The sequence below is a fragment of the Nyctibius grandis genome, chromosome 33 (genome assembly GCF_013368605.1).
Source record: "Nyctibius grandis isolate bNycGra1 chromosome 33, bNycGra1.pri, whole genome shotgun sequence".
NCBI classification, from domain to species: domain Eukaryota; kingdom Metazoa; phylum Chordata; class Aves; order Nyctibiiformes; family Nyctibiidae; genus Nyctibius; species Nyctibius grandis.
This window is the reverse complement of record NC_090690.1, coordinates 1,558,526-1,571,641: the sequence shown is the minus strand read 5'-3', so window position 1 is coordinate 1,571,641 and position 13,116 is coordinate 1,558,526. Positions and strand designations below refer to the sequence as shown.

At 50.1% G+C, this 13,116-nt stretch overlaps 1 long non-coding RNA gene across 1 annotated transcript; it reads right to left on the bottom strand.

Annotated features, from left to right (window-relative positions):
* Positions 1-3,418: 3,418 nt before the first annotated feature.
* Positions 3,419-6,150, bottom strand: LOC137675314 (uncharacterized). Its single transcript, XR_011049947.1, has 3 exons — positions 6,083-6,150; positions 4,210-4,291; positions 3,419-3,513 (listed from the first exon to the last, which is right to left on the bottom strand). It is a non-coding gene; the product is annotated as an uncharacterized lncRNA (long non-coding RNA).
* Positions 6,151-13,116: the final 6,966 nt, after the last annotated feature.

Below are 13,116 nucleotides of genomic sequence, written 5' to 3'. Positions count from 1 at the left end.
CGTGTCACTACCAGCACGGCCATGCTGTCACCACATCATCGCTCCTCCCAGGGGCAGGGTTAGCATCACCAAGGAGCTGAATCGCTCCTGGTTCACCCCAGCCCCGGGATGCAGAACACGCACCGGCCCCACCGGCGAACCCTCGCCAGCTCCAGCGCTCCGCAGGGCTCTCTCCACAGCAAAGGCAAGCGACTAATTAACTCCTGTACACTGCTGTAATTGCACAGCTTGCTAGCTTCATTCACCGGATCGCTTTGGATGTGATTAATTTTTTGCTTATGAAAGGTGAAGCCCCGCACAGCCCTGCTTGCCGCAGCCCCCTCCCACCCCTCTCAGCGAGCCAGCGGCACGGCAGCCTCCCCCCCCCTCCACCGCCTGCCAGGGACTGCATTCGTTAGAGGTGAAAGTACAGTTTAATTTCTAAAACCACCCAGCCGTGGCTGCAGCGTATGAATTAGGCTGATAATGAAATATCCACGCTGAATATTTGATGAAGAGGAGAGCTGCCGATCCGCGCCCGGCAGCAGCTTTCGCTTGGGCTTGATCTAATTGTTCCCAAATATCTGAAGAAATATTTTGTAAAGTTTGCGGAGGGGAAGATCCGTGATTCTTTGCAAACACAGTGCTGTTTAGTTCTGATTAACATTATGATCCTCGCTGCCGAAAGAGCCCATTCATTTCAGTGAGCAAACAAGAGAGGGGAGCAAAAGGGACTGTGGGCTGATAGCCTGCAAATAATGTTTTCCATTTGCTGGGTCTTCCCAGCTTAGAATGGCTTTAAAAAAGAGGGGGGAGAAAGAAGCATTTTTTGAAACTTTGCTTCTCAATTTATTGCATGGCAAACAGCAAAATGAAATAGGTCCTTTGTTATCTCTCCCCTCCCAAAAAGAGACAAGCTGTACAGGAGAAACAGATAATTTCCATCTGCTTTTTTTTATATGCTTTTTTTTATATGCTTCATAAAATGCATTGCTGGCGGCATGTAAAATATACATGGCCTGTATAAATATGTTTAAAGATATAATTTTAAAAACGGTCTAACTTGAATTACTCGGAAAAGCAGGACCCCACACCCTCTCCTTTTATCCCCGTGCACAGCCCCAACGCAGCGCCAGGGCCGGCTCATTCCCATGCAGCTCCAGGTACGGCACCAGCTCAGCAGCTCGGCAAACGAGCTAGTGAAAACTGTTTTATCTATTGATCTACGCGCCCTGCTCGTGAGCCGGCAGCGGGGAAGCAGCCTCTCCATCACCCAGCAGAGCTGGCTCCCTCACTCTTCTGTTTGAGCACGTAAAGAGGTTGGGAGATGAACCCCTCCGTGCATCCCTCGCTCCTCGCGTCCCATCCACGAGATGCTGGGTGACCCAGTGGTGGCCAGAGATGTGGTTTGCAGTTTCCTTCCAGGATTTCTGCACAAACAGCCAATGGTTGGTGGGAATTTTCTGGACCAGCTGCCTCCATCCCTGGGAAGGAGCCCCAAAAACCTCCCCTCCATCCCCCTCCACCTTTCCCAGGGCAATGAGCCACCCCTTCGCCCCCCTCAGCAACCCCAATAAACCATTTTCAGGGAACATTTCCAGGGAGGTTTGGGGGGGGATTGTTCTAAATTACAATATGTGAATAAGAAAGTGGAAGAAAAAGTCTTTTTTCCAGCCAAAGTCAAACTGAAAAAATATTGCGCTATGCGAAAGAGATAAGGAGGAGAGCTGTTTATTCCCTCGGTGGCACGGGACCTGCCTTTGAAGCAGATAAATCTTTTGCTGGTAATACAGTACTTAAACCAGAACTGACACCTTTTTATATCAATTGCTGGGAATTGCCTTTGTGAGGCTCTGATGCAAAGGCTGGAGCTCGCATACCAATTTCTCCCCAGCCCGTCGGTTAACCCGGCTGCTCCGTCCCGCGCCGTGCCTTGGCATCTCCAGCTGCCAGCTCTGCGCTTGGGAGCTGTGTGTGAACCTGAAATGCTCCGGGAAATCTCAGGTTTGGTCCCTTATTCTGCCCCAAAACACCCGCTAAATTTGAGAGAAGCATTTCAATTCTCTGGGCGCTGATTTTCCATCTGTAGTTGCATTTTGTACCCCCTTAGCACCGATGCAAGCGATGGAGCGTGCATTTATGTATGTATTTATTGCACCCCTGCGAGTCCCGAGTCCAGCCCCGCTGCACCCACCTCCAACCGTCCCCAACCCTGCCATGGCCGAGTGGTCCCCGTGGGGGACACCGTCACATTGTCCCCAGGGACCGGTGGCTGCAGGAGAGCCGCAGCCCATCGTGGCTGGGGCTTTGCCATCAAGTAAATAATAACAATAATTTTTTAAAAAGCCACAATCACTGCTGGGAGCTCGGCTGTGCGCACCCCCAGCCAGGGCAACTGGCGGGTCCCATCCTGCTCTGCCTTTCCCATCTTCAAGCTGCACTGTGCTTGCTGGAGCATCTCTTAATTTACATCCCGAAGGAGCAGAGTCGGGTCCAGCACATTTGCAGCTGCCCTGCCCATCTACAGCTTGCTCTGGCACTGTGGAATTAACATAAAGCATCGTACAGCAGAGACACATTTAATTTAGGTGGTTATACTATTATACAACACAATTTTAAGTGCTACAAGCTCCTGAGAGAACAACAAAAAAAAAATCTCCCCTCCAAAATCATATAATGGCTGAGAAATCCTGTAACAAGCCACAATCCAGAGTGTAATAAATAGTGTAGTTAAAAATACTTAATGCTGCTAAATACTTGATTTCATTCTGATCAGGGACACAGTTTAGTTCGAGCAGAAGAGACAGAACTTCACGAGACTATGAATGCTGAGTGGCTGGGTTGCCTTTTTTTCAGGAACACGGGGAAAAGATACGTATTTTGGAAGAGCTGGGGAAAAAAAAAACCAGATGAGGTTGTTATTTTTATTTTTTTTCAAAGCCTAAGATGACCACGCTGAGGGCTGAGTCCTGCACAGGACAGCCTGGGAAGTGCTGAGGATTTGAGCAAATCCTCGAGGTGTTTCGTGAATTACATAGTGTAATTGTGATATTGTCTTAGATATTTTCCTTGTAATTCTTACCTGACGCCGCTCACCCGCAGATCTCAAGGAAAGATGATAATTAAAGATTTGCAAAACCTTCTGAGCCAAATATCCTTTGCTCTCCTGCATGCATGAGCTCGAGACTGAGCGTGGAGAGGTCCTGAATGCTAAGAGCACCAGGGGAAGGAAAGCCAGTTTCAGTATGCAAGAACTCTAGGCATTGTATTGATTTCCCACCCCGGGACTGAACCTGCAACATTGCACATTCCCCACCAGCCCCGCTCGTGTTAACCAGCACACACGGAGCTCACGGCAGCTCACACAGCATCCCCTGCCTGGTGCGAACTGCAGCCAAAGCAGAGGGAGGAACCAACCTGTTAACGCTTCTCCGTGATTAACTGCCATGCTGGTAATTAGCTGAAGGAGGTCAGAGCTCGAACCGTAGCTGGAATTGTTTCTGATGATCCTCCTGGTTCACCTACTCGTAAAACCTCGACAGGGTACAAGTGCGATGAGGGCGAGTTGACTTATCCCCCCCCGCAGGTTTCCCAGGCAAAGGCAGGGTCAGACTGATCAGATTTGATTATTCCAGCTAATATTTTCCCACTCCCTGTTAATTGTGACAATTAGAGTCAATTACTGCTGATTAGAATTAGATTTATGAGCAGGTGCGTCGTGGGAAGCTGGCCAGGGGTCACCCACGCCAAGCCCAGCCCTTGCTGGCCCAAGGACCTGCTGAGCCACCTCGGGGCTGGGGCTCGGCAGATGCTTGAGGAGCTTTTCTGTCCCTTCCCTGTGTGACCTTGGGCAAATCCTTCCCCCCCAGCACTGCTCTCGCTGCCTGTACCCGCACCCAGCTCTTTGGGCAGCTGAACAGCCATAAGCCGTGCGTGTGGGTGCCCAATGGCCAGTGCACACCCTCCCTTTACACCTCTGGGAGATGCTGTCACATAAATAACAGCGCGAACTGAGCCGAAGGACAGCAAAGTGCAAAAGAGTTGAAAGCACATGATGGCCAATCCTTGCTTGGTGGCTACGAGGTGCAATATCTGAATTGGGAGGAGAGTTTGGAGCAGGAGCCTGAGTTTCTGTGCTTGTGCTGTGGGGCTGCACTAACCATGATCAAGCACCAACATTAGATTTTATCCTGAATTTTCCTAATTTACGTTGGTGCCTTGATTTCTTACCTGTGGCGGGGACATCGTGGTGTCAGGTGCTGCAGGTGGCCACAGACATATTCCCTATTCCCAAGAGCCTGGGCGGGTGGGACTGGAAAAGCAGAAAGGGAATAAAGTGGCATAATACTAAAGAGAACGTGACTACAATGCCACTGAGGCGAGGATGCTCTTCCCACAGCGCACACCCTGCCTCTCGCGCAGATTTAGGGGCTGTTAGAGGATCGAGGCACGATGGTGTCGTCTGCAGGGACAAAGGACATACGCTGCTAAATAAAGTTGCTATTATCCCCGCGCAGAAGGAGAGAGGGATGGGTGCCCAGGGAGAGGAAGAGAGATCGAACAGGTAGTAAATTTTCAGAATTGCCCCCAAAAAGCATATCTACTAAGTAAATCCAATAGAGTGGGCTGTCTGTCTGCATGTAATGTATTCCTTATTAATAATGTAGCCATGATAGAGCCTTTTATTGATCTTCAATATATAAATCTAACCTCCCTATGAATAAAAAATGTAATAAGATCTTGGAAATAGACTAAATAATAGCAGAAGAACCCTAAATGACAGGGATAAATTGCAGCGCTGGGGAAATTGCTAATGGATGGCAGCCTGTGCCGTGTGCCCGGGATCCTGCTAGCGACAGCCAAGAGTTGGGCGACGACGCCGGCCTGAGACATCTCGGCTGTCCCCGAGCACTGGGTGGGGACAGGGCTTCGAGGCTGGTCCCCGCTGCTCAGCTCGTGGGAAACCAGAGCAGGGCTCGAAAGGATCCTTAAAAATAGAAGGGTCTGGACAGGAATCCCTGTCTTTTCTGCTCCGTCCTTCGCGTGGCGGTCACCCAAGTGCCAGGACAGTCCCTTTAGGTGCTTGTTAGAGATGCTCAGGAGTGAGTGAGTGTAGGTGCAGGCTTTGATGTGTGCTCTGAGCTTGCTCTGCTCCATCTCTCTCTCCCCCCCTGCTATTTTAACACCTAATAGAAAATGCAGCCCAAGCCACCACATGTCTGCTGGTTTTATGTTAAAGCCATAAAGGGGCTGAAGCCATATATTGGTCTGCGTGCGCTCGGAACATTGTCTGTATTGGGGAAAATAATCCGTTTGTGTTTCTCAGCTCTGTAGCATGAGAAACTCCTTGCAAGGAAATGTCATTTCTGCCCCTGTTTGTCCTCAGCACCTGGAAAGTTTCACCCAGTTTACCCTTTGCAGCTGCAGAATTGGGATAACAGCTTTTGCTGCGTCTGTAAAGAGCATGGAGGGATCTCGTAATAGGTCTATCTCCGGATAATATACAACATGATTACTATTCACATGTCACGGAGAAACTTTTTCACAGCTCTTGCTTTTACTTCATGAAATAACCCCTTTTAGTGTTTAACTTTGCTCAGAAAGAATTACACCCTCAGAAACACTGGCTGTGCAACTTTCTTAATAGCAGCTGTCAGCACGGTCAGGCATCCTTCGCAGCGGAGATGGGAGATGCAATAATAACAACATCAATAATACCTACCTCTGACAGAGTGCTTTTTTTTTGTCAGTGGATTTCAAAATATTTTAAAAGACGATCCCATTTACAGGATGGAAAGAGCAATACCCATCAGAAGGAGCCACAGGCAAGGGGCTGGGGAGCTTTGCCCTCGGGACCACCCATCATAGGGTGCATGTGGGTCCCCGCTTTCACACCAAGCACCCACAGCTGGGATGCAGAGAGGACCACGCGAATCCTGGCCCAGAGTGTTAACACTAACAGATCATTCCCGTTAATATGAAGACAATTACACCAGCTAATGCAAGGAGAGCAGCTCATTAGCCAGCTGGCAGGGTTGCAGTGCTCGCTGGGGACCTGAGCGCGTTAACAGGGATATTACCAGTGTGCTGGTGTATAACTCACCTGATCGTGTTTCCCATGGGCCAGCCCAGGCTGCAAGATGCACACGGGGGTTCCTCCCTTTCCCCCTTCGATCCAGTGCACTTCCCCAAGCCAGCGACCTGCAGCAGGGGGTGACAAGTGACACGACACAGCCCCAGCCAACCCTGAGCAGGGACATGTCTGGAGACGGGTTTCAAACAGCCCAGGGTGTGGGAGAGGAGGAGAAATTGAGATGACAAGAGTGTTTTGGAGAGAGCCCCGGGGTGGGGAGGCAAGGCAAGGGAGCGGTGGCACATCCAGACTGTCAGGGACACAGATCTTCCTCCCTCTCACCCCAAAACATTCATGCAGAAGAGCAACGTGCATGGGGAAACTAAAGAATATTTATCATCTCTCTGCGAAGTAAGTGAATCTTGCCTGCACCGTGGCGGTTACTGTGGTTGTAAAGCGACTCTCACGGCTGCTATTAAATCTGTTCATTAACAGCGTTGTCGTGGCAGGCAACGCTGGGCTATGGCCACGTCAAACCCCATCGATCAGCCTATCTGCTTCAGACACAAGACATCCAGAATCAGCAGGAAAACACAGCAATTTTTGTCCATGGCAGGTGCAGACGTACCTGTTGCACCAGCTAAAACGGGTCTGGGTGTGCCCGAGTGGAGCTGGGGGCTGAAGGACCAGCGAGAGCTGTGGGATGGGACCCAACAGTGGGCTGAGATCCTCAGCTCCGAGATGGAGGTGGGTTCCATCCCCAGCTCCGAGCCAGAGGTGGGCTCCATCCCCTCCACACCTCTCCTGCAGTTTCACAGGGACTATGGGATGGGCTCCCCCGGCAGCCATCGGCATAAAGCCATGTTCGACAGCTGCCTTGTTCCATCCCAGCAGGATCCGGCCACGCTTCAGTGCCAGGTGATGGATCCCCATTGCACAACGTCTGCTGTGAAGCGTGTTGGGATCCTTTGGGATGAAGTGCAGTATATAAACGTGACGGATGATTATGGTCCGTGCCTTTGGGTCTACTCACCGTAGGACTATTGCACGCACGCAATTGCCAAGTGAGCTGCAGAAACATGCCTCTCTGTAGCTACAGTGGGGGTTTATTAGCTCAGAAACCCTCTGGACGGTGATATTGCTCCAGAACCTCAATGGCTGCTCTTCGCAACACACAGCGTTACCTGCTTGGTGCTAAAAATGCCAGAAGTAGGTTTTGTTGCTGTGTGGATGGCCCTGGCCAGGCCGGCCTTGCTGTAGCATCTCCAGCAGTTGCTATAGCAGCGCGGGTGAAAGACAGAGATGCCTCAAGTGCGGTACAGTGAAGGACAGGATGAGGCAGGGGGGGATTTTTGTGAAATAGAGAGCTGCCAGCTCAAATAAATAATAAAAACAAGCAAGAGCCTGTGTTAGATCAAAGCACAAAACTGGTGAAAGGTGAAGAGGGAGCAAGGAGGAGGGGAGACCCTGCGATCCCCACGGGATCTGGTGTGGTGGAGTGCTCAGGGGAGGAGGCTGCAGAGGCAGCACAGGGTGATTTTGGAGGGTCCTGGCCTCCCAACAGAAGAAACTTATGCCAGAAAAGCCAGAAAAAAAATCCACATGTCAGAAAAGAGCAACTCTACAGCTAAAACCCAGCTCCTCCTCCCAAAATGTTGGCTGCTACCTGCTGATGCACCTTCAAGGTGCCACACGAGTTGTCCAACACTGTGAGCCATGAACGCTGAGCATCGGCCGGTTGCCACATCCCGACGCAGGGCAGTGGGATCCAGCTCCCTGTGACCGGGACGGGCAGCATCGCCTGCTGGCTCCCCCCACGCTGCCATCAACGGTGCTTGCGCAGCGCCAGGAGTGACAGCTCATTTCGCAGGACAGGTTGGCTTCACAATTGCTTGCTCAAGAGGAAACCTGATATGAAACAATAGGCTGGGATTGGTTTTTTAGGAGCAAAACAGTGTATTCTAATTCCAGCCTGTGCCTCTCTCAGTGCATCTTTTTTTCCCCCCCTCTCCCTTCTTTTCTTCCTCATCTTTATTCCCATTTTCCAGCAGGCAGCACGCACCTTGCCCTGCCAGACCACGGCACCTCGGCCCCTCTGTCGCAGGCGTTATCTGTGTGCTTCAGTTTTCCTCTCGCTGAAGTGGCCAATGTAACACCCAAAGCACAGAGCAGCAGGGGGATTTCATTTATAGAGAGGTTCAAGGTCCCTGGATAAAAGAGAGTTGATCGCAGAGGGAAATAGCTTGCCCTGTAAGACTTGGAGACAAACCTTTTCACACACAGGGGAAGGAAAATAAAAAGATATTGAGCTTTTTCTGAGCCTTTCTCAGAAACAGAAACCCTGAACCCGTGGCTTTACTGCCTGCATCTCCTGCTCTGGTTTGCAATGAGACTCCAGCATCTTGCCTGCCCTCGGAAAGCCAGGGAGGCTTCCCCCTGCGAGGCTGCTGCTGGGGCTGGGCAGGGAGAAGGAAAGCAGCAAGGGAAAGTGGTTGCAATTACCGGGCAGATTGCAACAAATGTGTATGTTAAACACATGGAAATAACAGCAAGTAGTAAAGACAAGAAGGCAAATATTTAGCAGAGTCCAGCAGAAAGCAAATATTTAGTCCAGAGTCCAGTGAGACTAAACAAACAGTGGGAAATGAGCAGCTCGTTGAAATGAGATGAGCAGGGGGAACGTGAAAAATGCTGGGGATAAAACCACCAAGCGGGTGCAGGCGGTGCTGTGCAGCGTGCCCGAGCCCACCACCCCGCGTCTGGGCTGCTAGCGCCCGTGGGTGAGAAATGACACCAGGGGACACCCCAGACGCCCCTTTCTCCGGCTTTGGATGCCTAATTCCCTGGCTGTGCACAGCTCCCGTCTTGCAAAGCCCTGAACACACGCTGAAGGCTATGAATAACCCAACGTCTTCGGTGAAACCACCCAGTTCTGCACGGGCGTGATTGTGGGATCAGAGCTTAATTCTATTGAGCGTTTTGGATACGGTTTGCTTGAGAGAGTCGGGACAATAAGTCTGCATTGTCCTCATTACAACCCAGAAATTCAAGGGAGTTCATTCCCTGATTTAAATCAGCTATGCTACTTGAATGAAGCAGGCAATTTCTTCTCAATTCCTTTTCTACATTTTCCCCTCTCTTTTTTTTTAAAAAAAAAAATCTGCTGACAAAGTAGCATTTATTTCCAGGGGAGTTAAAAAGAGGGGAAGCTGGGTGGGCTGTGCAAACCACACAACACCTACATTGTCATTACATTTACCGAGTCGCTTCTGCCACGGGGGAATTCTGTCCTTAGCAAAGAAAAGCTGTCACTGGTGGGGACGTCTGTGTGAACTGATGTCCCTCGGGGCTTTGATGAACCAAGCAGCTCTAGCCAGGACACGAAGGCTGGGCAGGAATATCCATCCCCATGTGTCCTGGCTGCCAGTATAACCTGTTAAACTGAGCCACTCGGCTGGATTTCTCTCTGACTTTTTAATACCAATGAGGTCCTTGATCCCCCAAAGACTTACGCACCTGCTTAACTTCGCACGCTACAAATAGCCCCGGTGATCCACGGTGCAGAAAGTTAAGCACTCAAGTAAATCTTTGCCAGATTGGGGTCCAAAGTAGGCAACAAGAAGTTAAAGCATTATTTTTCCTTCTGTAACACATTCAAGTATCAAAAGCTATTTCAGCAGCCTCCCAGGAAATATCGAGTCCTGTGTGTCAGGGATGAGCACACTAGATTTAAACAAAGCATCAGAGAAAAGAAAAAGGCTCAAAGAGACCTCAAAAACATTATTTAGCCTGGTTTGTCCTTCCTCTCTCCCTGCATCAGTCATCTCCTCCCATCCCTTGCTGTGATTAGAAAATTTATCATCGTAATCAGCCCCAAACTTTTCTTGCCACGATTTAAGGCTATGATGTCTTATCCTACCTACAGGGGATATGGAAAAGCAACAATTAAGAAACGTGAACGTCGAAGTTGTGACTATTTTTAGTTTGAAATTTAACTAAAAGAAAGGATTTGAATATAGCAGTTTGTTTTGCCACAGTTCCATCCAACTTCTTATCCAACTTTAACTTCCCCCTCTTTTCCTCAATTACTTTTTGAGAGATTAATTTAAAAGACAACGTTAGGGAATAGAAAAGGTGCCAGCGTTTATTTACCCGTCGAATGAAACTATAGGATAAATATTTAGAGACGTGAAGGAAAGGAGAATGATAAGGCAACAGCTTTTCAGGAGCAGCCACAAAAGGTGCATAGAATGAAAACACGCTCACAATAACAGAACACAGGCAAAGGCTACATCAGCTATAAAAGAACAGCAGTTTCTTCAGCAGAGTTAATGTTACGAGCTGTTGCTCCCCAAGGCTTATTTCTTTGGGGACTCTTCAGCGACCAGACTAGCCTTTCCCTAGGGACAACTGCTCCATCCTTTTTCTGGGCTGATTTTCCCCAAAGTGCTGGGTAGCGGGGTAAGATGTTGGGGCAGTGGCTCAGCACCAGGAGATGCCCTGCACGGGCTCTGCAGAGATTTGGCACAGATTCCTGCACCCCCATCAACCGACCTTGCCACGTCACTTGTCTTCATCGTGCAAATGAGGGACGCGAGAGCGGGGCTGCCCTCCCATGCAGCCTCCCGTGGTTATTTATAACCCCCTTTATAGGAAGGAGGTGCCGGTTCTCATTTTGTGCAGTATCTAACACACCAGAGCGCTGATCTGAGTTAGTCCCCTAGATGCTACTGGCACGTAAATAATGGTAAAAATAACCTACAGAGAGAGAATCGATAGACTTAGAGCCTGGGGAACCCATTTCAACCCTGAATAAATTCCAGACAGGGTTGCTTTACCAATTGATTGTCCCCACCAAGCAATGCATCCATCACTGGCAGCAATCTGTGATCGTGGATGGAGTTAACCTCAGAATATTGGCTCCTCAGCTGGGGTGGCTCAGGAGACCTGGGGTGAGGGAGAGCTGCTTGAATATGCACAAACGCTAAGAGTGGGACCCGCTCCTCCCTGTGCTGTGCATGGGGGCTACATTGTGACCCACTGGGTGCCCAGGGGATGGGCACAGGGATGCTGCGGTGCAGGAGCCAGAGCCTCAGGGCTGCTCTGGGAAGGAGCTCAAGGCTTGGCTGGGACAAAAACCTCCTATCCCAGAAGCATCCTCAGAGCCCAGGGGTGACGGATGCAAAAATATCCCAGAGACCTCGTGCCTTGCTCAGCAGTTCAGGACCAGCCTCTCCATCGTAGGAGGGCTCAAACCCACCTAAGGACTAGCAAAATCCCCCCAGAGTTAGGAAAGGAGCAGAGCTGGCTTCTAACAACCCAGAAGTAATGATAAAACCAAAGCCTGCCCTAACCTGGGTGTGCAGATGATCCTGACATCTCCAGCTCCCTATTTTTCATTTCCTTTGAAAACACAAAGTATGCACAAAATACACAGAAATGTAATCCAGCCCAGTGGCTCAGCTCATTGCATCCTGCATCCATGGACAGCCTTTCAAGTTCTTAGTTTCAAGCATATTGGACACAAATTGCTGGGGTACGGTCAGCTGCTTTGGCTCGGGGAAATTTTACAGCGGGGGCGAAACAGAGAGAGCAGGAAGGAAGGGGAGCTGAAATAGAAAAACTGCTGAAAAGCCTCCTGTACTTGTCAGGAGTATTAACTTAGGATGATGTAGGGGAAACAGCTAAGTGGGTTTTGTGTCAGCTACACTGAATCAAACTTGTTCAAATATATGCAGGCATGTGTGCAGTGAAGAATATAACCTATCTCCGGAATGGAAAGCAGGCTCTTGGAAGAGATTTTTATGTTCTGAAGAAGGCTGTGTGTAAATGAGACCAGGTGTGACGGGGGGAACATCAGGCAGGGGCTTCTGAGATGCCCCGAGATGCAGCGGGGTGGGGATGGGGGCTATGGGGTGGGCAGGGGAGGCAGAGCGGGGCAGGGAGCCCCGAGCAGAGAGGACAGCAGGATCGGGGCTGTACCAGGGGAAAGGAAAACCCACTGAGAGCAAGGTGCTGCATCTCTGGGCATTAGTGTGGGTAGCACTGATGTATTGCTCTATCTTTCCTGTCCCTAAACCTTCAGAGATGCGTTTAGGCTCAGCAGTGGCCTCAGTCGTGTGGGTGATCAATCTGCCAGGGAAAAAAGTTCTCACTTTGGCCAGTTTTTGGACTAGAATCTCTTTCTCTCCTACCCTGAGCTCACCTCTGCCAGGCAGCGCACTCAGTCATAACAGGATAAAAAGAAAGTGATAATTGTAATCGATGCTTCTTACATCCTTATCACCCCCAGGACATGGAGTGTCACAGATACTAATGAATTAATGTCTGCAGCAGCCAGTAGTGTGCTAGGTGCCCATGAAAGGGGGCTGGGTAGCGTGGGAGGGAGATGTGCCTGGTGACAAGCCCGGGTGTCCTGCCCTGGTACTCGTCAGCCTGCCCCACCGCTTTGGCTCTCCATCAGCTGTAACGCACCACGCTTGTATCTACATACGCGCCTTTCCAACCAAAACGGTTCTATGATTCCATACAAGCACAACTCAAATCCAGGAGCACAGTCATTTCAGGACAGCAGACTGGTTATCTGAAAGTTCCCCTTCCAGCTGATTTCCAGGCTGTGTTACAGATAAGGCTGGGGTGATGCCAGCAGCCAAGCTCGAAAAGAAACCGAGCCTGGCACCCTGCGAAGGGGGGGAGCGCCCGTCTCTGACGCTTCATCTGCAGCCTGGAAGGGGAATGGCAAAGAGCCTGAAGGCTTTTGAGGGGGTTTTGGTGCAGCAATGGGGCATCAGAGCCATTTATTGCATCCCTCCGGGACACTCCTGTAAGAGTTAGTGGCGATGAAAGGGCAGCCACTGTCCTGAGGGAGCTTCCAGAGGAGCCCTGGAGCTGTCCCAACGCTGCTCATCCCGACGGCGAGCTCTTTATCTTGCAGGACAAGTGCATTCCTCACCTTCATCTCCTTTCTGCTTGGCTTGGCATAAAATCCTCCGAGTGTCCTTTTTTTTTTTTTAAAGCATGTGTTTTGCAAACGGATAAACTGAGGGTGATTATTAAGGTGAAGA